This window comes from Coenobita brevimanus, chromosome 14 (genome assembly GCF_032717465.1).
Source record: "Coenobita brevimanus isolate Jiangsu-jjx chromosome 14, ASM3271746v2, whole genome shotgun sequence".
Lineage (NCBI taxonomy): Eukaryota > Metazoa > Arthropoda > Malacostraca > Decapoda > Coenobitidae > Coenobita > Coenobita brevimanus.
The window spans coordinates 52,733,106-52,760,755 of NC_136967.1; positions in this window are offsets into that span (position 1 = coordinate 52,733,106).

A 27,650-nucleotide genomic window follows, 5' to 3' on the forward strand; every position below is an offset into this window, starting at 1 on the left:
CCTCCTGCACTGTCACAATGTCTACTGTTCTCTAACCACTCACACTACCTACTTCACTGTCGCACTGTCTACAGCACTCGAACCTTTACGCTACATATTACATTTCTCACTCACTACTGCACTCCTACATTTACAATACCTACTACACTCTCCACTGCAGTCTAACTCTCACTCTTTCACACTGTCTACTACACTGACTCTCACACTACCAGCTACACTGTCATACTGTCTACTACATTCCTACCCTTACACTACCCATTATACTGCCACACTATCCACTGCACTCTGACCCTCACACAAGCTACTACGCTGACACACTGAGTACCGGTACCACGTTTTCATACTACCGCTGACTGAACAACAAAATTTCACAGTTGACTTGCCCTGTTTGACCAGCACACGACACGGTGACCATCTCACTAATATAAACGGAACATCAGTGAACATACTAATCTTCAAGCCAATTAACACTAACCGTCACACAGTTACATAATAACAATTTCACTTCCCCAGACACGCAAGCACATCTTCACCCTCATAACATAATGACCATCACTTTGTAAAACAAACACACACACACACACACACACAGACTTAATTTTCTATTTAATTTCCAAAGGTGCTATCTTCCCGCCTTATAATGGCTGGTATGACCTTTTTCCGTCAATTTAGCTTCACACCCGACAGGTTAACTGGATGTTTTATGTGGCAGCAGAGCAGTGCGACGGTCAGCGGGGAATGGTGTGATTATGGCAGTGTGGAAATATGATGACAATGTGCCAGTTAGTCAGGAAACCATTTACTACGCTGGGTGGTAACCATATAACCAAATTATGGCACCTGGTGGTTTAGTGGGTAATTACAGCACTCCAATCGGATTGAGCTGGTGAAGGTTTATATCCAAGGGGTGGTTGGGATTATTGCTAATGTAATGCCACTCAGGGATGAGTGAGGCTGGTCACTCTCATCTTAAATGTCAGGACCAAATTGCCTGGCCCCGGGCTTCTATGCTTCTCATGGGGAAACGTAGAATTGGATGATGGATGGATGGATGTGCCAGTTAGTTAGTATGACGGTCACCTGGGGCGCTAGTGTAATGATTAATGTGATGGCCCGGGAGTGTGATCGGTTGTTCCTTTTACTTCAGTTAGTGTCAGACTTAGTGAGTGAGGTTCAAAGTAAGAAAGTGTGATGTGACTGAGAATGTGTTTTGTGTGTGTGTGTGTGTGTGTGTGTGTATACGATGAGGAGCGATCATCTCACTGGCCGTTCCACTCTTTAGCATGCTACCCTGGAAAGTTAAAGTACCTCAGCAAAAAGTCTCTTCTCTTCTTTCCCGGTTCTGTTTGTGTCAGTATTTGAGTCATTATTACACTTCTTAATACGACTTTTGAGTGGCTGTGTACATTCAGAAATATCCAACATTTACAGTGTTGCTGAAGTTGTCAAGCTGGGACAACTGGTGCGTTTTTGTGAAACTACAACAACATGGACAATACTTCACTACCCACCCAGGCTGTAGTCCCTACCCCCAAACCCCCAGGGATAGTTTCTGCAGCAACATATATTCTTTATATACCTCGTGCTTTGTAAGGTCTTAATCCTTGGACAGAGGAGAACCAATCGAAATTGCTTACGCCAGGCATATCAAACTGGAACCGCTTTCGATTCTCGGAAGCAACCGCCTTCACGCAAATACCCTTGCTTAATAAGACGCTGCCGCAGGCAGTCCAGGACCCAATATACGATAATGGAGTGTTGACATAAAGTGACCACCACCATGAAAAATGGTAATACCAAAGGGTTAGTGAAATCAGGGTTTACGGGACATGGTTAAGAAAGGTTTTAAAATGTTAAGTATGCTTAACCTCTTAGACTTTTCTGATTGGAGTGCAGGATGGCGTAGGAACCTTGTTCTGGTCACCACCAAATTATCTTAATCAGCTAAGGGAAACCCCTGCTCTCTAGAACTTGGGGTTGTGTAATAACTTGAACGGAACCGGATACGGTCGGCGATGGTTATATATTTATGGTTATATATTTATGCATTTGTAAAGACATGGTTTGGGAATTAGATACCGTTTGTGGAAGCTGTTTGAATCAGTATTGCTGGGGAGGGAGGAGTGTGACAGTAAGTGGTTCAAGCCAGACAGGAGTGCTGGGCTCCCAGTATAAAGGCCCTTTAACCATCTGATTGCTAAATGGATCGCTTAATTGTTGCTCTTAACCCAGTGATGAAGGGTTTCTATTCCGAGGTGGATGTCTTGCGCGGGAATTAATACACAGATGTATACAAAATCGTATTAACACCCTTGGTTTGCATGATTTAAGTGCGTCAGATAAGCCTACAGCCATTTGCATTTCTATTTCAGTATATACCCTCAGACTCAGCCACCATGCATGCCATAATGCAGCAGGAACAACCACCACCATCACCATCTGCTCCTCCACCATCAACACACGACTACAATATAATCATCATCATCCCTGCTTCGCACTAATATATGGTAAAGGAGGAATCCAGCAACATGAACAGAAAAGTGACAACCTGAACCAGTAATCACATTATGAACAAAGTCAATCATATGGTTCTAAACATTACTTTGATATCGAGTCAGAGCTATGAGAATTTGCATTAAACAGACAGACAAATGTAGACATAAGCAGACAGACAAAGACAAATCGATGGCTGGAAAGCTAGACAGATTGACATATAGGTTGATACACAGAAATATGTATTGATCGGCTGACTGGTAAATTCTTGATTTTGTAATTTTTTGGTCACATTTACATACACTGGCAGTGGATGACCTGATATATTTAAACGGCATACTAATGAAATTATTTATTGACGATTATTACTAGTGTCACTGAAAATTGTTAATACTGTATGATTGCTGATTTTGTTGTATACTGTAGTTGTTCATTTACTCTGTATTCTGAACAGCGAATCAAAACGCCTCTATGTAAATGCATATTATGACAGTATGTTAGCACTCTTCAGTCAATATTCATATAAACATTTATATCTCAAGTAGGAAGTAAACTGTAGCACCAGTCGAACAGGACGGTACTCCCAAGGTGGATGGAAAACTGAACTGATGACAGGGAGAGCTGGAGCTCCCGTTTCATCAGCCCTCGGGACTAGTTTCTGTCAATCCCCCTTGGCTGAATTTTTTCAGTGTTTCAGTAACAAAGGCCAACGTGCTTTCCAATACAAGTTCCTCTAGTTATCAACACAAGACTATATGCACATTATAAACTACATTTCCTATTCAAAATTGTTAAAGAATGGCATGCCAGCATCAAGCCTTGGAGTCACCAAGGGTGGGGGGACCATCAAATCCCCTACCATCTTCCCCTCTCCCGGTAACGACCAAGTTAGATGCCTGGAACCACTGTCTGAAACACTACTTCTTCTTTTCTGCAACATTCCCGGCTTTTTCCCTAACTTTCCCTCTGTTGAATACCACCTTTCCTCCTTTAAACCTCACCTTCTTGTCCTCACATAGACTCAGTTGCTTCAGATGACTGATAGTAGACCCTTCTCTGTATCCTATTACTTTCTCTATACTCATTTCAAAGGTAAAGATGGCTGTTGTGTATATGGACGCAACACCATATCTTGCTCCTGTGTTCCTGAAGTTGAATCATCTGAATCCTATACCCTCTGTTATCGGCTTTCCTGTCATTCTCTGACTAAATATATCTGTGTTGTTTACTTATCCCTAAATTCTACCTACTATAAAAACTCTTCAACTTTCTTACTTCTAAGATGGAATATATTCTATCAGTTTTTCCTTTTTCTGAAAGCTCAATTCTAGGTAATTTCAATGTTCACCACCATCTTTATCTCCTCCCCTTTCACTGATCCACCTGGTGAACAAGCCTACATCTTTTCTATCCTTAATTACTTAGAGCAGCTTGTACAACACCCTACCCGTATCCTTGGCTGCCTTAGAGAGAGTTCCAACGAACTTGACCTCTTCCTTACAACTAATCCTTCTGCTCATGCTGTTAATCTTTTCTCTCCATTGGGCTCCTTCAATCGCAACCTCATCAACTTAACTTGTCCTGTCACTGCAGTAGGGCCTGTGGACTCCCCCTCCCTTCCCCAAGAGGCAGTGGCTGTGACGCTTTGGAGCTCCTGACTGGGAGGTCCTCAGGCAATACAGTACTTCTTTGATTTTCCATAAAATGATTGTTGCTTCCATGGCAGAGAGCCACGTGAGTGTACCTTGCACATTAGAGAGGTTATTCTCTCGGACATGGAATCATGCATTCTTTTCTCATATCCTGTGACTAATGAAAAAAAAAAATGGGATTAATCACGCTTGTTCTAATGCTGTCCACAACAAGGAGAAGGCCTACAAAAGGTACCAGAGCCAACCCACCTCTGAATCTCATCTCTTTTATATTTCTGCCGGGAATTGTGCTAAGTCGATTCCTTGTTCTAAAAATAATTTGATTCGTACTAAATGCTCTGAACTCTCCAACTCAAATTCTTCCTGCTCATTCTGGCACCATGCCGACAACTTTACCTCATCATCCTTCCCTCCTCTTTTCCGCTGTAATGGCTTTGTAGCTATTTTTTCTACTGATAACTTTGAACTCTCACTAAGACTTTCTCCCCCACTTCCACCTTAGACTACTGTGACGCTGTTCTTCCATCACATCCACCCTCTGACTTTTTCATGGCTGACATTAAAATTTCTTCAATTAATGTATTTTCTGCCATGACTGGCAGAAAATACAAGAAGAAGAACCCATTCAGCCCCACAAAACATGTGGGCCTGAATGGGTTCTTCCTGTTGTCCTATAGAACTGAGCTTCGGTGCTTACACCCTGCCTAAGTAAACTCATGCCTTTGTCTGTCGAGTTATACCTCTCCATCTTGCTGGAAGTTTGTTTTCATTAAGCCTGTCCCAAAGAAGGGTGACCATTCCTAACCCCCTAGCTATCACCTAACTGCTTTAACATCCAGTACTTCAAAAGTTTTTGAGTATACCCTTAGCAAAAAATAAATAAATAAAATAAAACACCTTTCCTATCACAACCTTCTTTCCAATCGTCAGCATGGGTTCCGCCAGCAATGCTCTACTGGCTACATTCTCGCCTACCTGTCCGACTCCTGGTCATCCTCCTTTCGGGACTTTGGCAAAAGCTTTGCGATTGCCCTTGAATCTAAAAGGCTTTCGATGGAGTCTGGAATAATTTTTTAATTTTCAAATTGCCGTCTTATAGTTTCTATCTTTCCATCTGTGGCTTCATCTCTATTTTCATACCAGGTCATTCTATAGCTGCTGTTGTAGACGGTCACCGTTTTTCTCCTCGTGCTACCAACAGTGTGTTCCTCATGGCTCTGTCTAATCACCAACTCTGTTCTTTCTATTTATCAATGACCTAAGCTATACATCTAAGCCTGTCCAGTCATACACTGACAACTCGACTTTTCACCTTTCAGTTCGCTTCCCACAGCTCCTATCTCAACAGTTACTTCAACAAACAAACTATAAGGCTATGTCACACCTAAAGTCTGACTTGGTTCATACCTCTGATTGGGGTAAAAGTAATCTTGTTGTTATTAATGTATCAAAAACCCAGTTCTTACAGCTTTCAACCTGACAGAATCTACTACAGTAGCACCCTCTAACTTTAAACAATATCCAGCTCAAACCTGTATCATCTTTAAACATACCTAGGGTTTCATTCTCTCGAGATTTATCTTGGAAAAATCATTTTACCTCTCTTGTAAATTCTGTTTCCAAGAGATTAAGTGTGCTAAGCCAAATTGTACCTTCTTTAAGCCTACACTGTTGTTGACACTATACACAGGTTTCATTCGTCCTTGTGTACAGTACATCTCGCATGTGTGGGGAGGCTCCCCAAATACAGCTCTTCTCAACAACGTGGAGTCAAAGGCTTTTCGTCTCATTACCTCTCCTCCCCTTACTGGCTCCCTTAAACCTCTGTCTCTTCTCCGTACTCTTGTATATTTATCTCTTCTATCGCCAGTACAATGGTCACTGCTCCTCTGAACTATCTGCTTGCTTTCCTGCACCATTACGGGGAGCGTGTAGCATCCGTCTAGCAACAATCTCTCAAGCTTTTTCTGTCCAACTCTCTAATGCAAAAGTTAACCATTACTCTCAGTCATTTCATACAAGCAATTGGTCAGGTTTGGAACTGTCTTCCTCTGTTGCATTTCCTGCTGCCTATAATCACCAGTCTTCAGAACACAGTGTGCCCAGGCACCTCGAAATGAACGGATCTTGAATTTGGCACTGTTATCTTGTGATTGTTTTTTCTTGGATGGAACAGTCATGCGAACTCCTGGTCTATGGTTTCTTCATCCTTGCATTAAAAAAAAATAATAATAATAATATTAACTGTGGCGGATATGACTGGATTCGGCAAATGTGTTTGGATGCGGGAAGTTATACTGTAACAGCTCTAGATTATTATGCAGCTGGGAAAAGGTTGGAGATATAGGACACTCAGCATTGGTGTACTTGCACACACTAACTCCTTTTCTGCCCATGACGCAAACTTCTACTATCACTTACAGTCCTTTTATTGCAACTGGTTATCTCTGGAAATGTCTTCCTCATTCGGTCTTTCCCACAGCTTAGATTCTCCATTGTTTTAAGTGCAATTTGTCAAGGCACTTCGATATCAAGGAACATATATATATATATATATATATATATATATATATATATATATATATATTATATATATATATATATATATATATATTATATATATATATATATATTTATATATATATATATATATATATATGTGTGTGTGTGTGTGTGTGTGTGTGTGTGTAAGAGCTGCATTGATTGTCCTTAAATCACGCCCAAATCAAAGACCAGAGATCCCCCAAAAACATATATATTCTGGATCAGGGTGGCCCAAGGATGGTTTTAGGATGGTCAAAATTCAGATTTGGGTCATTTGACGTCACCGGTGGAGTGTTCTCCTTTTTGGCCCAGACAAGGCAGGGACCATTTCTGGCATGGTGACTCACGTGACCTCCAGTTTGGACATAGGCTATGTGAGGTTGACCTCCGAGATCATTTGAGGTCACTGGTCAGAGGTCATTTAAGGTCACCAATAATACACACTTGGACAACTGCACCCAGCATCTCAATTTTTGGCATGGAGACTCACATCACCTTCAGTTCGGACACAGGCAATCAGAGGTTGACCTCCGAGGTTATTTGAGGTCACCAGTTGGAGGTCATTTGAGGTCACTGTTAATAGCAAACAAGTGCCCACAAATACTGTGCGATAGTCTGTGAAAGCTGAAGTAGAAAGTTCCTGGACCTCTTATAATCCCTCCTCAAAAGCATAAAAGGTACATGGTATTCCTGGAGTAGAAAAGAAAGACTCTGTCACGAATTCGCGTGAGCGTATTTATAAATTCGTGACATTGTACTTTAGTGAGAAAACCACGAAATCTAGTGAAATTCCCACTGGGCATCACTCAGTTCAACCGTTCCTGTATTCACTTTGATCGGGATGGGGTTCAGAATATTTGTCACTGTTTCACAAGTGATCATTCTTATCCACGACATTAGTGATTTCACTGAGTGATTTATTGTGAGCCTCTATCGTTCACTTTCTTTCCGTTGACCGTTGAAGTTAGGTCACGCCCTACTTCCGGCAAACACGGCCAACCCCTACCTCTTTTCCCCATTTGAATTTAGTCAGCTTTGAGTTGCCTCGAGGGTAGGACCGTTTGTGCCCAGCGTAGAGCAGCTCCTCCGTTGTACAGCGAGTTCCTGAATCTCCACCTAGATGGTGAATTGGCGAAGCAGGCTTAGCGAATAGCAGCGTTTTGACGTTCATCACAGGCGCCCAGACTATTCGTTCGGCTCCCCTTCACTGACGAGTATTTCTGTTTTGTTTTTTTTAGGCTTAAGTGTGTTTAGCTTTTGAATGAGTGAGTGAGTGTATTCTCCTTGTTATTTTGAATTCATTTTTTGAGATTCATATAACGTAAATTTATTTTATTGTAATCGATAAATTTAAAGTTCTTTTCTTTGAGCTTAATGTAATTAGAATCATGTTTTATTTCTCCACATTAAACTAATTTTAGTTGCCGCTCCTAGTTTGCACAAACTCTTTACTAGGAGTAGACTGTAGCACCAGTCGAGCAGGGCAGTAATCCCAAGGTGGATGGAAAGTTGATGACAGGGAGAGCTGGAGTTCCCTTTTCATCAGCCCTCGGGACTAGGTCCCGACCATCCCCCTTTGCTGAACTTTGTCAGTGTCTCAGTAACACAGAGTAGGCCAGCATGCTCTCCAATACAAGTTTCTCTAACAATCAACACCAAACTACATGCACCATACACACTACACTTCCTTTTCCAAAATTAAAAAGAAAAGTTATGGCAGCACAACACGTAGCCTCAGAGTCTCCGGGGGGGGACCATAAATGCCCCCACCTTCCGCCCCTCTCCCGGTGACGACTTGAGCTGCCTGGAACCACTGTCTGACTCTCTTCTTCTTCATTTCTGCAACATTCGTGGCCTTTCCTCTAACTTTCGCTCTGTTGAGTGCCAACTCTCCTTCTCTAAACCTCACCTTCTTTTTCTAACTGAGACTCAGATGACTGAGGCAACTGACAGCAAACCCTTTTCTGTATCCTCCTACTTTCTCTATACTCATTTCAAGGCCAAAGGTGGATGTTGCGTATATGTACGCAACGACCTATCTTGTTCTCGTGTTCCTGAACTCGATTCTTCTGAATTCTCTACACTCTGGCTTCGACTTTCCTGTCATTCTCTGACTAAATATATCTGCGCTGATTACTTATCTCCTAATTCTACTATCAAAAATTCTTTGACTATATTACTTCTACGATGGAACATTCTGTCCATTTCTCCTTTCTTTGAAATCTCCATTCTAGATTTCAATGTTCACCACCACCTTTGGCTCTCCTCTCCTTTCACTGATCCACCTGGTGAACTAGCTTACACCTTTTCTATCCTTAATGACCTAGAGCAGCTTGTACAGCACCCAACCCGTATCCCTGACTGCCTTGGAGAGAGCTCCAACATACTTGATCTCTTCCTTACTACTAATCCGTCTGCTTACACTGTTAATCTTTTCTATCCGTTGGGCTCCTTCGATCACAACTTTATCACTTTAACCTGTCCTATCACTCCAGTACGGCCTGTGGACCCTCCAAAGAAATGACGTCTGTGGCATTTTGGAGCTGTGGATTGGGAGGCCCTCAGGCAGTTCTTCTTTGATTTTCCATGGATTGATTATTGCTTCCCTGGCCGAGAGCCATCTGGGTGTGCCTTGCACATTATGGAGGTTATTCTCTTGGGCATGGAAGCATACATTCCTTTCTCCTATCCTCTGACTAATGCAAGAAAGCCTTGGTTTAATCACGCTTGTTCAAATGCTGTCCACAACAAGAAAAGGACCCATGAAAGGTACCAGAGCCAACCCACCCCTGAATCACATCTTTTATACGTTTCTGCCTGGAATCGTGCTAAGTCTGTCCTTCACTCTGCTAAAAATAATTTCATCCGTACTAAATGCTCTCAACTCTCCAACTCGAATTCTTCCCGCTCTTTCTGGCACCTTGCCAAAAACCATTCTAACAACTTTGCCTCATCATCCTTCCCTCCTCTTTTCTACTCTGATGGCTCTGTAGCTATTTCTTCTACTGATAAAGCAGATCTCTTCATGCAGACTTTCTCCTCCAATTCCACCTTAGACGATTCAGGTGCTGTTCCTCCATCACTTCCCCCCTCTAACCTCCTCATGGCTGACATTAAAATTTCTTCAGCTGATGTATTTTCTGCCATCACCGGCCTCAATACTAACAAGGCATATGGGCCTGATGGAGTCCCTCCTGTTGTTCTCAAGAACTGTGCTTCTGTGCTTACACCCTGCCTAGGCAAACCCTTTCGCCTTAGTCTGTCAACTCATACCTTTCCTTCTTGCTGGAAGTTTGCTCTCATTCAGCCAGTCCCAATGAAGGGTGACCATTCCCAACCCTCTAACTATCGTCCAATTGCTTTAACATCCTGCATCTCAAAAGTTTTCGAGTCAATTCTTAATAGAAAAATTTTAAAGCACCTTTCCTATCACAACCGTCTTTCTGATCGTCAGTATGGGTTCCGTCAGGGACGCTTCACTGGCGATCTTCTCACCTACCTTTCAGACTCCTGGTCATCCTCCTTTCGGGACTTTGGCGAAAGCTTTGCCATTGCACTTGACATCTCAAAGGCTTTCGATCGAGTCTGGCATAAATCTTTAATTTCCAAACTGCCCTCTTACGGTTTCTATCCTTCTATCTGTGCCTTCATCTCTAGCTTCCTTTCTGGTCGTTCTATAGCCGTGTTGTAGACGGCGATCGTTCTTCTCCTAGATCTATCAACAATGGTGTTCCTCAGGGCTCTGTCCTATCACCAACTCTTCCTTTTATTCATCAATGACCTTCTAAGCTGTACATCTAACCCTATCCACTCATATGCTGATGACTCCACCCTTCACCTGACATTAAAATTTCTTCAGCTGATGTATTTTCTGCCGACATTAAAATTTCTTCAGCTGATGTATTTTCTGCCATCACTGGCCTCAGTACTAACAAGGTATATGGGCCTGATGGAGTCCCTTCTGTTGTTCTCAAGAACTGTGCTTCTGTGCTTACACCCTGCCTAGGCAAACTCTTTCACCTTTGTCTGTCAACTCATACCTTTCCTTCTTGCTGGAAGTTTGCTCTCATTCACCCAGTCCCAAAGAAGGGTGACCATTCCCAACCCTCTAACTATTGTCCAGTTGCTTTAACATCCTGTATCTCAAAAGTTGTCGAGTCAATTGTTAATAGAAAAATTTTAAAGCATCTTTCCTATCACAACCTTCTTTCTGATCGTCAGTATGGGTTCCGTCAGGGACGCTCCACTGGCGATCTTCTCACCTACCTTTCAGACTCCTGGTCATCCTTCTTTCGGGACTTTGGCGAAAGCTTTGCGATTGCACTTGACATCTCAAAGGCTTTCGATCGGGTCTGGCATAAATCTTTAATTTCCAAACTGCCCTCTTACGGTTTCTATCCTTCTATCTGTGCCTTCGTCTCTAGCTTCCTTTCTGGTCGTTCTATAGCCGCTGTTGTAGACGGCCATCGTTCTTCTCCTAGATCTACCAACAGTTGTGTTCCTCAGGGCTCTGTCCTATCACCAACTCTTTCCTTTTATTCATCAATGACCTTCTAAGCTGTACATCTAACCCTATCCACTCATATGTTGATGACTCCACCCTTCACCTGACATTAAAATTTCTTCAGCTGATGTATTTTCTGCCATCACTGGCCTCAGTACTAACAAGGTATATGGGCCTGATGGAGTCCCTTCTGTTGTTCTCAAGAACTGTGCTTCTGTGCTTACACCCTGCCTAGGCAAACTCTTTCACCTTTGTCTGTCAACTCATACCTTTCCTTCTTGCTGGAAGTTTGCTCTCATTCACCCAGTCCCAAAGAAGGGTGACCATTCCCAACCCTCTAACTATTGTCCAGTTGCTTTAACATCCTGTATCTCAAAAGTTGTCGAGTCAATTGTTAATAGAAAAATTTTAAAGCATCTTTCCTATCACAACCTTCTTTCTGATCGTCAGTATGGGTTCCGTCAGGGACGCTCCACTGCCGATCTTCTCACCTACCTTTCAGACTCCTGGTCATCCTTCTTTCGGGACTTTGGTGCAAGCTTTGCGATTGCACTTGACATCTCAAAGGCTTTCGATCGGGTCTGGCATAAATCTTTAATTTCCAAACTGCCCTCTTACGGTTTCTATCCTTCTATCTGTGCCTTCATCTCTAGCTTCCTTTCTGGTCGTTCTATAGCCGCTGTTGTAGACGGCCATCGTTCTTCTCCTAGATCTATCAACAGTTGTGTTCCTCAGGGCTCTGTCCTATCACCAACTCTTTCCTTTTATTCATCAATGACCTTCTAAGCTGTACATCTAACCCTATCCACTCATATGCTGATGACTCCACCCTTCACCTGACATTAAAATTTCTTCAGCTGATGTATTTTCTGCCATCACTGGCCTCAGTACTAACAAGGTATATGGGCCTGATGGAGTCCCTTCTGTTGTTCTCAAGAACTGTGCTTCTGTGCTTACACCCTGCCTAGGCAAACTCTTTCACCTTTGTCTGTCAACTCATACCTTTCCTTCTTGCTGGAAGTTTGCTCTCATTCACCCAGTCCCAAAGAAGGGTGACCATTCCCAACCCTCTAACTATTGTCCAGTTGCTTTAACATCCTGTATCTCAAAATTTGTCGAGTCAGTTGTTAATAGAAAAATTTTAAAGCATCTTTCCTATCACAACCTTCTTTCTGATCGTCAGTATGGGTTCCGTCAGGGACGCTCCACTGGCGATCTTCTCACCTACCTTTCAGACTCCTGGTCATCCTTCTTTCGGGACTTTGGCGAAAGCTTTGCGATTGCACTTGACATCTCAAAGGCTTTCGATCGGGTCTGACATAAATCTTTAATTTCCAAACTGCCCCCTTACGGTTTCTATCCTTCTATCTGTGCCTTCATCTCTAGCTTCCTTTCTGGTCGTTCTATAGCCGCTGTTGTAGACGGCCATCGTTCTTCTCCTAGATCTATCAACAGTTGTGTTCCTCAGGGCTCTGTCCTATCACCAACTCTTTCCTTTTATTCATCAATGACCTTCTAAGCTGTACATCTAACCCTATCCACTCATATGCTGATGACTCCACCCTTCACCTGACATTAAAATTTCTTCAGCTGATGTATTTTCTGCCATCACTGGCCTCAGTACTAACAAGGTATATGGGCCTGATGGAGTCCCTTCTGTTGTTCTCAAGAACTGTGCTTCTGTGCTTACACCCTGCCTAGGCAAACTCTTTCACCTTTGTCTGTCAACTCATACCTTTCCTTCTTGCTGGAAGTTTGCTCTCATTCACCCAGTCCCAAAGAAGGGTGACCATTCCCAACCTTCTAACTATTGTCCAGTTGCTTTAACATCCTGTATCTCAAAATTTGTCGAGTCAATTGTTAATAGAAAAATTTTAAAGCATCTTTCCTATCACAACCTTCTTTCTGATCGTCAGTATGGGTTCCGTCAGGGACGCTCCACTGGCGATCTTCTCACCTACCTTTCAGACTCCTGGTCATCCTTCTTTCGGGACTTTGGCGAAAGCTTTGCGATTGCACTTGACATCTCAAAGGCTTTCGATCGGGTCTGGCATAAATCTTTAATTTCCAAACTGCCCTCTTACGGTTTCTATCTTTCTATCTGTGCCTTCATCTCTAGCTTCCTTTCTGGTCGTTCTATAGCCGCTGTTGTAGACGGCCATCGTTCTTCTCCTAGATCTATCAACAGTTGTGTTCCTCAGGGCTCTGTCCTATCACCAACTCTTTCCTTTTATTCATCAATGACCTTCTAAGCTGTACATCTAACCCTATCCACTCATATGCTGATGACTCCACCCTTCACCTGACATTAAAATTTCTTCAGCTGATGTATTTTCTGCCATCACTGGCCTCAATACTAACAAGGCATATGGGCCTGATGGAGTCCCTCCTGTTGTTCTCAAGAACTGTGCTTCTGTGCTTACACCCTGCCTAGGCAAACTCTTTCGCCTTTGTCTGTCAACTCATACCTCTCCTTCTTGCTGGAAGTTTGCTCTCATTCAGCCAGTCCCAAAGAAGGGTGACCATTCCCAACCCTCTAACTATTGTTCAATTGCTTTAACATCCTGTATCTCAAAAGTTTTTGAGTCAATTGTTAATAGAAAAATTTTAAAGCACCTTTCCTATCACAACCTTCTTTCTGATCGTCAGTATTGGTTCCGTCAGGGACGCTCCACTGGCGATCTTCTCACCTACCTTTCAGACTCCTGGTCATCCTTCTTTCGGGACTTTGGCGAAAGCTTTGGCATTGCACTTTATATCTCAAAGGCTTTCGATCGAGTCTGGCATAAATCTTTAATTTCCAAACAGCCCTCTTACGGTTTCTATCCTTCTATCTGTGCCTTCATCTCTAGCTTCCTTTCTGGTTGTTCTATAGCCGCTGTTGTAGACGGCCATCGTTCTTCTCCTAGATCTATCAACAGTGGTGTTCCTCAGGGCTCTGTCCTATCACCAACTCTCTCCCTTTTATTCATCAATGACCATCTATGCTTTACATCTAACCCTATCCACTCATATGCTGATGACTCCACCCTTCACTTATCCATTCGGTTCCTGCAACGTCCATCTCAGCAGTTACTTCAACAAACAAGGGACGAGGCTATGGCACACCTAATGTCTGACTTGGTTCGTATCTCTGACTGGGGTAAAAGTGATCTAGTTGTTTTTAACGCTTCAAAGACTCAGTTTTTACACCTATCGACCCGACAAAATATTCCGCAGGTATATCCACTAATGTTTAATAATATTCAGCTTAATCCTGCATCATCCTTGAACATGCTTGGGGTTTCATTTACTCGGGACTTATCTTGGAAAGATCACATTACATCTCTTGTAAAATCTGCTTCCAAGAGATTAGGTGTGCTAAGCCGACTCTGTTCCTTCTTTACCCCTGCACAATTGTTGACACTATACAGGGGTTTTATCCGCCCCTGTGTGGAGTACAACTTTCATGTGTGAGGAGGCTCCCCACATACAGCTCTTCTCAATAGGGTGAAGTCAAAGGCTTTTTGTCTCATTAACTCTCCTCCTCTGACTCTCTTCAACCTCTGTCTCTTCGTCACACTGTTGCATCTTTATCTCTTTTCTATCACTACTTCAATGGTCACTGCTCCTCTGAACTGTTTGCATGCATTCCTCCTCTACGACGGGCATGTTGCACCCGTCTATCAGCAAATTCTCATCCCTTTTCTGTCCAACTCTCTAATGCAAGAGTTAACCGTTACTCCCAGTCTTTCATTTATGGAACAGGTCAACTCTGGAACTGTCTCCCTCTGTCTGTATTTCCTGCTTCCTATGATCTCCAGTCTTTCAAACACAGTGTGTCCAGGCATCTCGAAATGATCGGACCTTGACTTTGGCTCTCTCTTGTATTTTGTTTTTCTCTTGGAAGGAACAATAATTGCAGGCTCGTGGCCTTTGGTTCCTTCTTCTTCGCATAACAAAAAAAAACATTATCCTTAACTGGTATTTAGGCCAGTTCCTTTGTATCAAGCTTAAATCCGTTGTTCCAGCCAGGAGTTAAGCATCGGCGAGAACCTGTTTATCATTATTAGCATTAGTTATTGATTGTCAGGGGTGGAGTCACTTTCTCAAGAGGCTAACAGTACAAACAAACAGCACGCGTGAGTAATTAGTCTCTGCTGTGTACTGTTGAGAAAGTTTATAATTTCTCGTCTTTAGAGAATCGGTGAAGTAAGCCGGCATAAAGTAAACTTACTGCTTGATTTTCACAAGTCAATTCCTTGTCTCTATTTTTAAGTAACATTTAGCATTCTTAATTCATAATTTCACATTCCCCCGAGACATCTATCCTGGCAAGGTCACCAGATGTCACGGGGTGATGTGAAATTATGAATTAAGAATGCTGAATGTTACTTGAAAATAGAGACAAGGAACTGACTTGTGAAAATCAAGCAGTAAGTTTACTTTATGCCGGCTTACTTTGCCGATTCTCTAGAGACGAGAATTTATAAACTTTCTCAACAGTACACAGCAGAGACTAATTACTCATGCATGCTGTTTGCTAGTACTGTTAACATCTTGAGAAAGTGACTCCACCCCTGACAATCAATAACTAATGCTAATAATAATAAACAGGTACTTGCCGATGCTTAACTCCTGGCTGGCACAATGGATTTAAGCTTGATACAAAGGAACTGGCCTAAGTACCAGTTAAGGATAATGTAAAGAGTTTGTGCAATCTAGGAGCAGCAACTGAAATTAGCTTAATGTGGAGAAATAAAACACGATTCTAATTACATTAAGCTCAAAGAAAAGAACTGTAAGTTCATCGATTACAATAAAATAAAATTACGTGTTATGAATCTCAAAAAATGAATTCAGAATAACAAGGAGAATACACTCACTCACTCATTCAAAAGCTAAACACACTTAAGGCTAAAAAGAACAAACAGAAATACTGGTCAGAGGAGGGGAGCCGAACGAGTAGTCTGGGCGCCTATGATGAACATCAAAACACTGCTATTCGCTAGGCCCGCTTCGCCAATTCACCGTCTAGGTGGAGATTCAGGAACTCGCTGTACAACGGAGGCGCTGCTCTACGCTGGGCACAAACGGTCCTACTCTCAAGATGACTCAAAGCTGACTAAATTCAAATGGGGAAAATAGGCAGGGGTTGGCCGTGTTTGCCGGAAGTAGGGAGTGGCCTAACTTCAACGGTCAACGGAAAGAAAGTGAACGATAGAGGCTCACAATAAATCACTCAGTGAAAGCACTAATGTTGTGGATATGAATGATCACTTGTGAAACGGTGACAAATGTTCTGAAAACCATCCCGATTGAAGTGAATACAAGGACGGTTGAACTGAGTGATGCCCAGTGGGAAATCCACTAGATTTCGTGGTTTTCTCACTAAAGTATAATATCACAAACTTATAAATATGCTCGCGCGAATTCATGACATTACGCCTCATCAAAATCAAATTTTTCTTCAGAAAAATTTTCGATATACATATATATAAATCCTAACTCAGCCACACAAGATTCATACTGTGGTGTGTGTACCATTCTGCTACAGGAGAAAATCAGTCGCTCATGAGCATAAAAATCCCTTATTTACATTAATAGAAGCAAGCTTGAGGAAAAAACTCCCTGACGACAGTGAAAAATCACGTACTCAGGTCAAACTGAGCGAAAAGTTCACTACATTTACATTAACAGCTAATTGTTATGTAGCATGATGTATGTAATACACGGTGTAGGTGTGACAGTTGTGGTGTAACTGTGCCTACGTGTAAAATTATATAATACAAATCAATAGTAAATAGAGATGACGAGGCAGAAGAGAAGAGGCGGCAGCATGCGGGAGAGATGATCAGCTGATCTCCACGACAAAATTACTCCACCCGCCAGCTGCATCTGCAAAAGCAATCAGGGTGGAGCATCAAAAGTGTCAGTGTGACAAACAATCTTTACTAAATTACAATTTCTCTCTCTGCCTAGCAGTCAGTACATATGCTACAAAGAGTATGCCCTAGCCAAAAATTTAAAATGACAACCAAGCTCTGTACATTCGAAGTCGCCATTATTTTCGTATTGGATAATTATTAACCAGGAAACGTGGTCCCAGGACTGAATCTCAAAGGACCCATATAGTTTACTGGTTAAACCCTAAACCTACATTATTATTAACCAGGAAACGTGGTCCCAGGACAGAATCTCAAAGGACCTTTATAGTTTACTAGTTAAACCCTAAACCTACATTATTATTACCCAGGAAACGTGGTCCCAGGACAGAATCTTAAACGACCCTTATAGTTTACTGGTTAAACCCTACTCTGCACTTACGATTAACATTGGCAAGCTGAGAATCCCTATGCAATCTCGGGCAGGTCACATTTTAACACCCACCGTGGGTGTGAACACTCATGGGGATAATGTGCATTCTCTAGGAATCCTCAGAGAGGCCCACAGCTCAAGACACCACAAGGTAATTCAAACACAGCCTCAGATTGTCCTTACAGGGGTCTCGAACTTCCCCTTAACCTACGGTATACATGTATTTACAGGTCCTGGACGTAATGTGTCCAGTGGGACCAACAGGCGAGACGTCAGGTCTTACTGGTACACTTTTAACTAGGAACCAGGCTGGTTCTTGGATTGCATAAATCTCTGAGGAAGCCTGTCTTACGGAACCCAGCATACAACAGTTGCCCGTGTTAGTGATCAGTTAGCAGGCGAGACATCAGGTCTGCACCTACATTGTCACTTCCCTTGATGTATCTCACAACAAAGTTAAACTGCTGCAAATACAGTGTCCAGCATGTCAATCTTGCATTAGCCATCTTAGTCGTGCTGAGACTAGTGAGTGGCATATGATCGGTTTCCAGAGTGAATGGTGCTCCATATAAATAATAGTAATATTTCTTAACACCATCAACCACGCCCAAGAGTTCCTTCTCAACAGTTCTGTAATTCCTGTCGGCGGGTTTTAGCTTAAGGCTGTGGTATGCCACTGGGAAAATTCCACCTTCTGTTTCTTGCATTAATGCGGCACCTACTCCATCTTGTGAAGCATCAGTGTGCAGTATGAAAGGTTTGTTGGAATCAGGCAACTGCAAGATAGGTTCTTTACACAGCAACGGCAAAAGATCTCTCTTACGCTTCTCCCCATTCAGTGGTGTTTGGAGCATGTTTCTGAAGCACCTTGTACAACGGTTGGGCAATGAGAGCAACGTTTGGGATAAAACTCCTCTAACACCCCACTAGGCCAAGGAATGCCCTACCCTGTTTCTTGGTCACGGGTCTTGGGGCTTCCCTAACCTTTCTGATCTTGTAGCCCTGACACCTGCAGCAATTGTTGCCAACAATATGTCGGAGGAACTCCACCTCACTGTGCACAATTTTGCACTTGCTAGGCTTCACAGTCATGTTGAAACTCGGGAGTCTACTGAAGACAATTTCCAAGAGTCTGAGGTGCTCCACCAACGTGGCAGAATGACCGAGGACATCGTCAATGAACATTTCTACTCCAATACCATGGAGCACTTGTCTCATGGCACGATTGAATACTGCTGGGGAATTGGTAAGTCCAAATGGGAGGACTTTATACTGATACAACCCCCTAGGAGTACCAAAGGCAGTGAGCTGATGGCTCTCGGGGTGAAAGGGAATCTGAAAGAATCGAGCTTTGTGAAATATCGTGACCCTGCCAGCTTGGAGAAGATGGCAATGTGGTCACCCATTTGCTCAGCATTCACTTTGGTGATTGCATTTAGCCTCCTATAGTTGCCACAAATCCTGACTCCACCATCCTTCTTGTGGACTACTACCATTGGACTACAGTAAGATGAGGACTTTTCAACAATACCTGCATGAGGACTTTTCAACAATACCTGCAGTGTCCATGTCAGCAATATCGTTATCTACTGCGTCCAGTAGTCGCATGAGAATCGGCTATGGGTTAACCTTTACGGGAGTATTGCTGGTCAACTCAATTTTGTGACAATCAACCTTTGCGAGTCTAGGTTGGTCAAAGAAGACATCAGCATACTGACAAAGCAGTGACCTTATGGCATTCTGGTCACCTAATGCTAAGTCAGTGTTAAATAAGACATTTCCGACAGTCTTCTCCTGACGGGACTGAATGGTTAAGGGCTCATCATGGTCATCAGCTGGGATCACCACAGCTGCTCCGGTTTCTTCCAGTGGCTGGTCACTGTTATCGGCTACTTATGGGCCAGTCTCCTCGGGGTTTGCCTCATGATAAGCCTTCAACATGTTAACATGGAACCTTTTACGAAGATTCCCCATCTGAATTGTGTAGTTGAGGTCTGAAATGCGTTCTACTGCATCATATGGACCCTTTCACTGTGCCAACTTGTTCTGGGCAGTGGGGAGTAACAACAAGCACTTATTGCCTGGACTGAACTTCTGAAGCTTTGCCTTCTTATCATAATAACCTTTCTGAACTTCACATGCCTTGATCAATTCTTCTTTAGCTAACTCGCACGTCGACTGGAGGTGGTCAGCTAGATCAAGGACGTAGATGTAGGTGGTCTTGACTTCAGGGTCGGGTTCTTCATCGTCCCATAACTCGTGAAGGGCTTGAAGTGGTCCATGGACCAACCTTCCATACACCAGTTCAATAGGTGAGAACTTCAAGGAATGCTGTGGGGCTTCTCGATAAGCAAATAGAGGGGCGCAATGAACTGCAGCCATTCCTTTGGCTGTTCGGCGGTCATGCACTTTAACATCTTGAGAGTCCCATTGAACCTCTCACACAACTGTTACACATGCGATGATAAGGCGTAGTTCACAGGCCTCGGATGGACAACAACCTGAATGCTTCATTCATCATTGCAGAGGTGAGCTGCGAACCCCGGTTGCTTAAGACCTCCTTGGGGATACCTACGCGACAGAACACTTCAATCAATGCCTCAGCAACTGTGACGGCCTCTATATTCTTAACTCCTCCGTGGCCGAAGGCCCGGAACTTTCCGTGCACGCCAGGCCGACGCCGGGGCCATTTTTTGAAGTTTCGAAAATTGTTTTTTTTTTCTTGCCATATTGAAGAGAAAGTCCAGATGCACCTAACAATGCAAATCCCAGCTCCCTAGACGCATTTTATTGCTTGCAATGGAGCGCAGAAGTTCCAGAAATATCGGCAACTGATATCACCGCCCAGGGGCGCTGCCGCAACGGAACTGGGCAGGTGTTTTTTTTTTTTTACCTCCCAAAACAATACGAATGGCGCTGAAATGTTGTGCATATATGAGATATTGAATGATTTCAGTACATAATTTGTTAGGAATGGCTGGAAAAAAAACTGTTATGAATACGTTTTCACCTTTTTTATATAAAATATGTTTATGGTAGTTTCGAGTTATTTTTTAAGTTATCGTTGTGCCCATGCCTGGAAAAGGGAGCGAAAGAGTTGAATTTTCGGTCCTAAATGAGAAAACTGCACGCCCTCCAAGGTTAGACTCTGCCACAGGAGAATAAAGTGGAGGGTGAGATTCGATTAGCAATGTCGAGGTTGAGTTGCAACTTCGAGCTCCCACACCACGAGCATGGCTAAAAATAGAATCGTAATGCAGTTTTAGAAGTCTAATTATTACGAATACAGATACAAAGCAGAAATAAATAAGTTTACAGACGGGGGAAAACGTATTTTTTCTGTAATAACATGTTCATCTTTCTCTATCATTTTACGTTCATCTCTATCATATTACCTTGTTATTTTCGCAATATACTGTATATTGCTGTCTCGTAAAGAGGGTAGTTGTATGTGTTTTGCAAGGGAGGAAAAAGATTGTATTTTCTGTATGGGTTGAGATAATGAGTGTAACTATGTGTTTTTAGGCATGGCCACGAGCGAGAAAATCGTACATCCACTTGTCATGACATCAGGTGGTGAACTGACAGATATGTGAGAGGGTGAAGTCAAGGTCAGTCTCATGTCCCAGATTTTCGTTCACCTCCCGAAGGTTTTCACAGTTTTCTACAAGTTGCACTACATCAAATGATCCAAATCATTACAACAAACCTGAGCAAATAGGTAAAGATACCAAGACAAAAATGTATTTTTCACTTGTTATCATGTCTTTTTTGTTTGTGCCTGTATTACTTCATAATCGTATGCAGGTGGTGTGTGTGTTTTGCAAGAGAGGACAAAGATGATATGTTCTGCCTGGGTCGAGATAATGGGTGTAGTTGTGCTTGTCTAGGCATGGCTAGGAGCGAAAAAATCGAAAATCCACTCATCACAGCAGCAGGCTTTGAACTGCTTGATGAGGTGTATGGGAGTGTAGTGTAGGTCAGTGTGAAGACGTTCAGAACGTTCGTTCACTTCCCAAAAATTTTTTCAGTTTTTTATAGGCCACGCTCAAACGACACCTGTGGCCATTGATCGGGTAAACGTCATTCGACGCCGGCGGCTACGGAGGGGTTAAGGGCCATGGCTTCAGGCCACCGTGTGCTGAAATCAACGATAGTGAGGATATACTTTGAGCCATCACTTGCCCTAGGAGTGATTGGCCCAACAATGTCAACTGCTACTCTCTCGAACGGTTCAGAGATTATAGGCATTGGTTTCAATGGCACAGGATGGACACGTCCCCGGTCAGTGGTACGCTGACACACATCACAGGAACACACAAGCCTTGATATTTCCTGTCCCCTTCCTGGCCAAAAAAAAGCAGCATGGATGCGGTCAGAGGTTTTCTTTTGGCCCATGTGACCTCCCATGACTGAACAATGACCTAATTCGAACACTGCTTGGCGATACTTCGCGGGAACGGCGAACCTTGCCCTGGGGTGTTCGTGACTCACGGTATAGCCATCCTCGCCTATGAAGGAACCTGGCTTGACCTCCCCATGAATACTTGATCACTTTACCCTCCAGCTTCTTATACATTGAGGCAAGTGTCAGGTCAGACTGTTGTTCTTGGACAACATCTTGACTACGAATCAGATCTTGTGGCGTTGCGACGGTCAACGGGGTGACAATTTGGAGCCTTGGCCATGGCTCATGTTACTGCAACAGCCGAAGTCTGAGTAGCAATATCTACGGCACAACTGTTTTTGACGCCTGGTATGATGCCGATAATGTCAAAGGATCTGGCATGACAACAGCAGCTGTCAAGCCAGTGTAGAAAGGAGATACCACCTGGATATGTGCCTCAGGGAACAATCTCACTGATCCATCAATAAGTCTAACTTGGATCTGCTTACCTGTGTACTCGTTAGGCAGAACTAAACTTTGCTTGACAGAGCAACCTGAGGAACCATTATCTCTCAGAACACTTACGGAAACACCTCCCACAAACCCTGGCTGAACAAGAAAGACAGTGTTGCTGGTGGAAGGGTCTGAGGAGGTAGCAGCCAGTCATTGATGAGACTGTGGAATGAACGATGCAGCAAATGTGGCCCCCTGAGAACTAGATGCCTGAGGGGTCGTGCGCACTATCTGAGGAGTTGGAGCTCTGACCCCCTGAGTTGGAGAGTTCACTGTCGCTGGGGGACTAGTGAACTGTGGAGAAGTACCTGTACTGGTGGGATTGGCACCACTGTGCGCTTGTGGAATGAAGGCTGCATTTGCATCCTGCTTCCGATACACTAAAGTCGATTGTCCCAACTGAGGGTTACGTGGTTTGTCCTTGCTCTGCTGCTGCTCGAAATACCGGTATTGCTGCTGGTTAGGGTTCTGCTGTCGTACCTCTTCCACTCAGGTTTCTGGGTATTTTGCCCCTGGTCCTTCTTCTGTGGTTTGTTTGGACCTTGGCCATTATTCTGAGAACTGCCTTGATGCTGGGGTTCAGTCTGAGATGGTTTTCCAGATTTGTCAGCTTTCCTGTTCCAGGTGTGTTGCTTGAGAGTTTGATACCCGTACGCAGTGAAGAATGCATCAGCCTTCTCCACCATTTGGCTGGCATCCCTTACCTGACAGATCTTAAGCTGAGCCATAAGCTCAGCAGGCCATGATTTTTCTAGCTGCATGCACAGCATAAAGTCAATTATCCCCTCTTGCATGGGAGGAGTTTCATCTTTCTCCATCCACTTGTCTAAGTAAGCAGTAAGCTGATCAAGAAACTGAACAGCTGACTCCTTTTCTTGTAGACATGCCCTCATAAACTGACTCCTGGCATTGTCAACTGTGAGACTGTACGCTTTGATGAGTGCGGCCTTCATCATCTCATACGTGAGATTGTCTCCACGAATTCTGTGGAGAATATCGAGGGCAGGGCCCTCAAACAAGCTAAGAAACTGGAGCCGCTTAGCTGCCTCATCCAGCTGAGCCATGTCTTTGAAACGAGCTATGAATAGCTCGATTCGCTCACCTTCCCTGCATGGAGGAAGCTTGATATGTGGGGTCACCAGAACATGTGTAGGGAGAGCGCTCGTGGAGCTTGGGTTAACTGCACCAGATGTGTCTGAAGCCAAGGAGTCTCGCTTGAGCTTCAGCATGACCCAGAACATGTGTAGGGAGAGCGCTCGTGGAGCTTGGGTTAACTGCACCAGATGTGTCTGAAGCCAAGGAGTCTCGCTTGAGCTTCAACATCTCAAGTTCATGTTTCTCACTTTGTTCTCACTCGTGTTCGCGTTGTTCTCGCTTGTGTTCACGTTCTCTCACACGTTCCTCACGCTGAATTCGATGCTCTTCACGAGCATCATTCTCACGTTGCTGCTCATAACTAAAGCATGAGAGCACATACTCCTTTATTTGTTTGGGGTCTGTAAGCCCCATATCTTTGGCTTCCTGTACATATATATTAGTAGCCATAATGCTAACTCAACTAAAGCTGAGTAGACTAAAGACTGAGTACTGACTGCTGTTTTGCAGAGAAATGCCCATAATAAAAAGGTAAAGAATATAGGCATGGGTTGATGGTGACCAATTTTATCTAGTTAAACTGGTAAAGAAAAAAAAAATGCAACTGACTGGGAAAACTATTACGTAAAATTAATAGAAATGAATTAACCACCAGTAAGACAGTACCTATAGACTTTAATGATAACAAATACTTAGGTGTGAGTATTATCTCGTTAATAACTTTAGAGCTAGGAGTTAATATCCTGGAATGAGGTTCAAGATGTCACGGGGTGATGTGAAATTATGAATTAAGAATGCTAAATGTTACTTGAATAAATGTTACTTGAAAATAGAGACAAGGAACTTACTTGTGAAAATCAGCATTGCAAAAATAAGGTTTAAACTTAAAAATCAGAAGAAGGAAAAATCTGGTGTTGGTAGATACGATATTGTTAAGCTTAGAAGGGAAGGAGAAGAAAAGGAGGAATTCAGATTAGAATGCAGAAATAGGTTTTTGGTGTTGGAAACGTTGGAAGAGGGGGAGAGAAGTGTAGATGAGATGTGGGAGGATGTGAACAAAGTTTTGCATGAGACTGCTGAATGTACGATTGGAAGGAGACATAGATTCAGGAGAAAGAAATGGATATCAGAGGAAACGTGGGATATGATAAAAAAGAGAGGTGAGGCTAAATTGAGGAGTGAGATGCAATGCGTTGATGAACGAGAGATTGAATTAGCAAGAGCTGCGTACTGGAGTTTGAATTCAGAAGTAAGGTTAGCTAGGAGAGATAAAAGATGTGTGGATGAAAAGGTTGCAGAGACTGAAATCTTAATAAACAAAAATGATGGACAGAGTCAAAGAATAGCATATGAATCGATTAGAGAACTGAGTGGTAATGCAGGTAAACGCAAGGAAATACCAGTTAGAAACAGGGAAGGAAATTTATTGACCAAAGATGGAGATATTAAAAATAGATGGAAAGAGCATTTTGAGACAGTTCTTAATAGACCAATACCACCAGAAGAGGATATACCGTCTGCTCAGGAAGATTTAAATATAGAAACAGGAGAGTTGAGGCTTGCAGAAGTGGAGAAAGCAGTAAAACAGTTAAAGAATAATAAGGCACCAGGGGAGGATGGTTTATTTCCGGAAATGTTTAAAGTGGAGGGGGATAGATTAATAATGATCTTCACCAAGCTATTCAATAAGATATGGGTGACTGGGTTACTACCATCAGTTTGGAAGAATGGTGTAATTGTTAAAGTTCCGAAGAAGGGAGACCTGAGTGAATGTGGTAATTGGAGGGGAATCTCTTTGTCACCGATAGCTTTGAAAGTTTTCAGTAGAGTGTTGTTAAATAGGTTGGAGCCGGTGGTTGAGGGTATTCTGAGGGATGAACAGGCTGGTTTTAGAAAGGGACGTGGTTGCAATGATCAGATCTTTATAGTTAGGCATTTGATGCAGCAAGTTAATGAAATGAGAGTACCGTTAAGTCTTTGTTTTGTTGATTTTGAAAAGGCTTTTGATAGTGTTTCGAGAGAGACTATGGGGAAGATCATGAGACATTATGGAATACCAGAGGAGTTTGTGAGGGTCATTATGAACATGCATGAGGACACATTTTGTAAAGTGATGGTTGATGGTTGTCTGAGTGATTCGTTTGAAGTCAAGTCCGGAGTAATTCAAGGTGGTGTTCTATCGCCTTTACTATTTATATTGGTCATTGATTACATTATGAAACGCGTTGGAACAGAAACCGGTGCAGGTATACTTTGGGGAGAGAACAGGAAACTTTTGGATTTAGATTATGCAGATGATATAGTTTTGATTTGTGATGGGCCAGAAGAGATGCAGAGAGTGTTGGACTGTTTGGTGAGTGAAGGTCGCAAGGTGGGTTTGGTTATTAATTGTGGAAAAACTGAAATAATCAATATGAATATGGAAAATGCGCAGGAATGTGTAATTGGAGGTATGGTTGTAAAGCAAGTTGATAGGTTTAAATATTTAGGTACTTATTTAGCCAAGGATGGTTCTTTGAACTTTGAATTCGAGGAAAGGTTAAAGAAGGCTAATCAGGCAATGGGAATGCTTAAAAATATTTGGAATAATAAAAATTTTTCTGTGCATACAAAAATCAAACTTTATAAGGTAATGGTTAGTATCTTAATTTATGGACACGAGTCTTGGTACAGCACAGTGACTATGGAAAATAAATTCTTGGTGTTTGAAAACAAAGCACTTAGAAGAATATTAGGAGTTAAGTGGTGGGAAAGGATACCAAATAGTAGAATTAGAGAAATAACGGGAGTGCAGCCGGTCGATGAATATGTTAGGTTCTCACGATGGAAGTGGCTAGGACATGTGTATAGGAGACAGGGAATAGTACGAGGTACACCAGGGTGGGTGGCACTTGGTAGGAGAGGTAGAGGAAGGCCAAAAGAGACGTGGGTGAGGACAATGAGACGGGAAGCTGGAGATGAGTGTTGGGGAGATCTTGAGTTAGCACAAGATAGGATGTGGTGGTGTGAGTTCATCGAGGCCCTATGCATCCCCGAGGGTGCCACAGGAAATGATTGATTGATTGAAGTTTACTTTATCCTGACTTACTTCGCCGATTCTCTAAAGACGAGAATTTATAAACTTTCTCAACAGTACACAGCAAAGACTACACACGCATACTGTTTGTTAGTACCGTTAGCCTCTTGAGAAAGTGACTCCACCCCTGACAATCAATTACTAATGCTAATGATAATAAACAGGTTCTTGCCGATGCTTAACTCCTGGCTGGCACAACGGATTTAAGCTTGATACAAAGGGACTGGCCTAAGTACCAGTTAAGAATAATGTAAATAGTTTGTGCAAAGTAAGAGTGGCAACTAAAATAAGCTTAATGTGGAGAAATAAAACGATTCTAACTGCATTAAGCTCAATGAAAAGAACTGTAAATTTATTGATTACAATAAAATAAATTTACGTTATATGAATCTCAAAAAGTGAATTCAAAATAACAAGGAGAATACATTCACTCGCTCATTCAAAAGCTAAACACACTTAAGCTTAAAAAAACGAACAGAAATACTGGTCAGTGGAGGGGAGCCGAATGAGTAGTCTAGGTGCCTGTTATGAACATCAAAATGCTGCTGTTCGCTAAGTCCGCTTCACCAATTCACCGTCCAGGTCAAGATTCAGGAACTCGCTGCACAACGGAGGCGCTGCTCTACGCTGGGCACAAACGGTCCTACTCTCAAGGTGACTCAAAGCTGACTAAATTCAAATGGGGAAAAGAGGCAGGGGTTGGCCGTGTTTGCCGGAAGTAGGGAGTGGCCTAACTTCAACGGTCAACGGAAAGAAAGTGAACGATAGAGGGTCACAATAAATCACTCAGTGAAAGCACTTATGTCGTGGATAAGAATGATCACTTGTGAAACAGTGACAAATGTTCTGAAAACCATACCGATCGAAGCGAACACAAGGACGGTTGAACTGAGTGATGCCCAGTGGGAATTTCACTAGATTTCGTGGTTTTCTCACTAAAGTACAATGTCACGAATTTATAAATACGCTCGTGCGAATTCGTGACAGACTCAACTGGAACAAAAAGGATTAGAGTGCTAGCCTTTTTGGCCGGGGCAATGCCCAGTACCTCTCCTGTCCATCTATCCGTCTATCTATCTGTTTATCTTT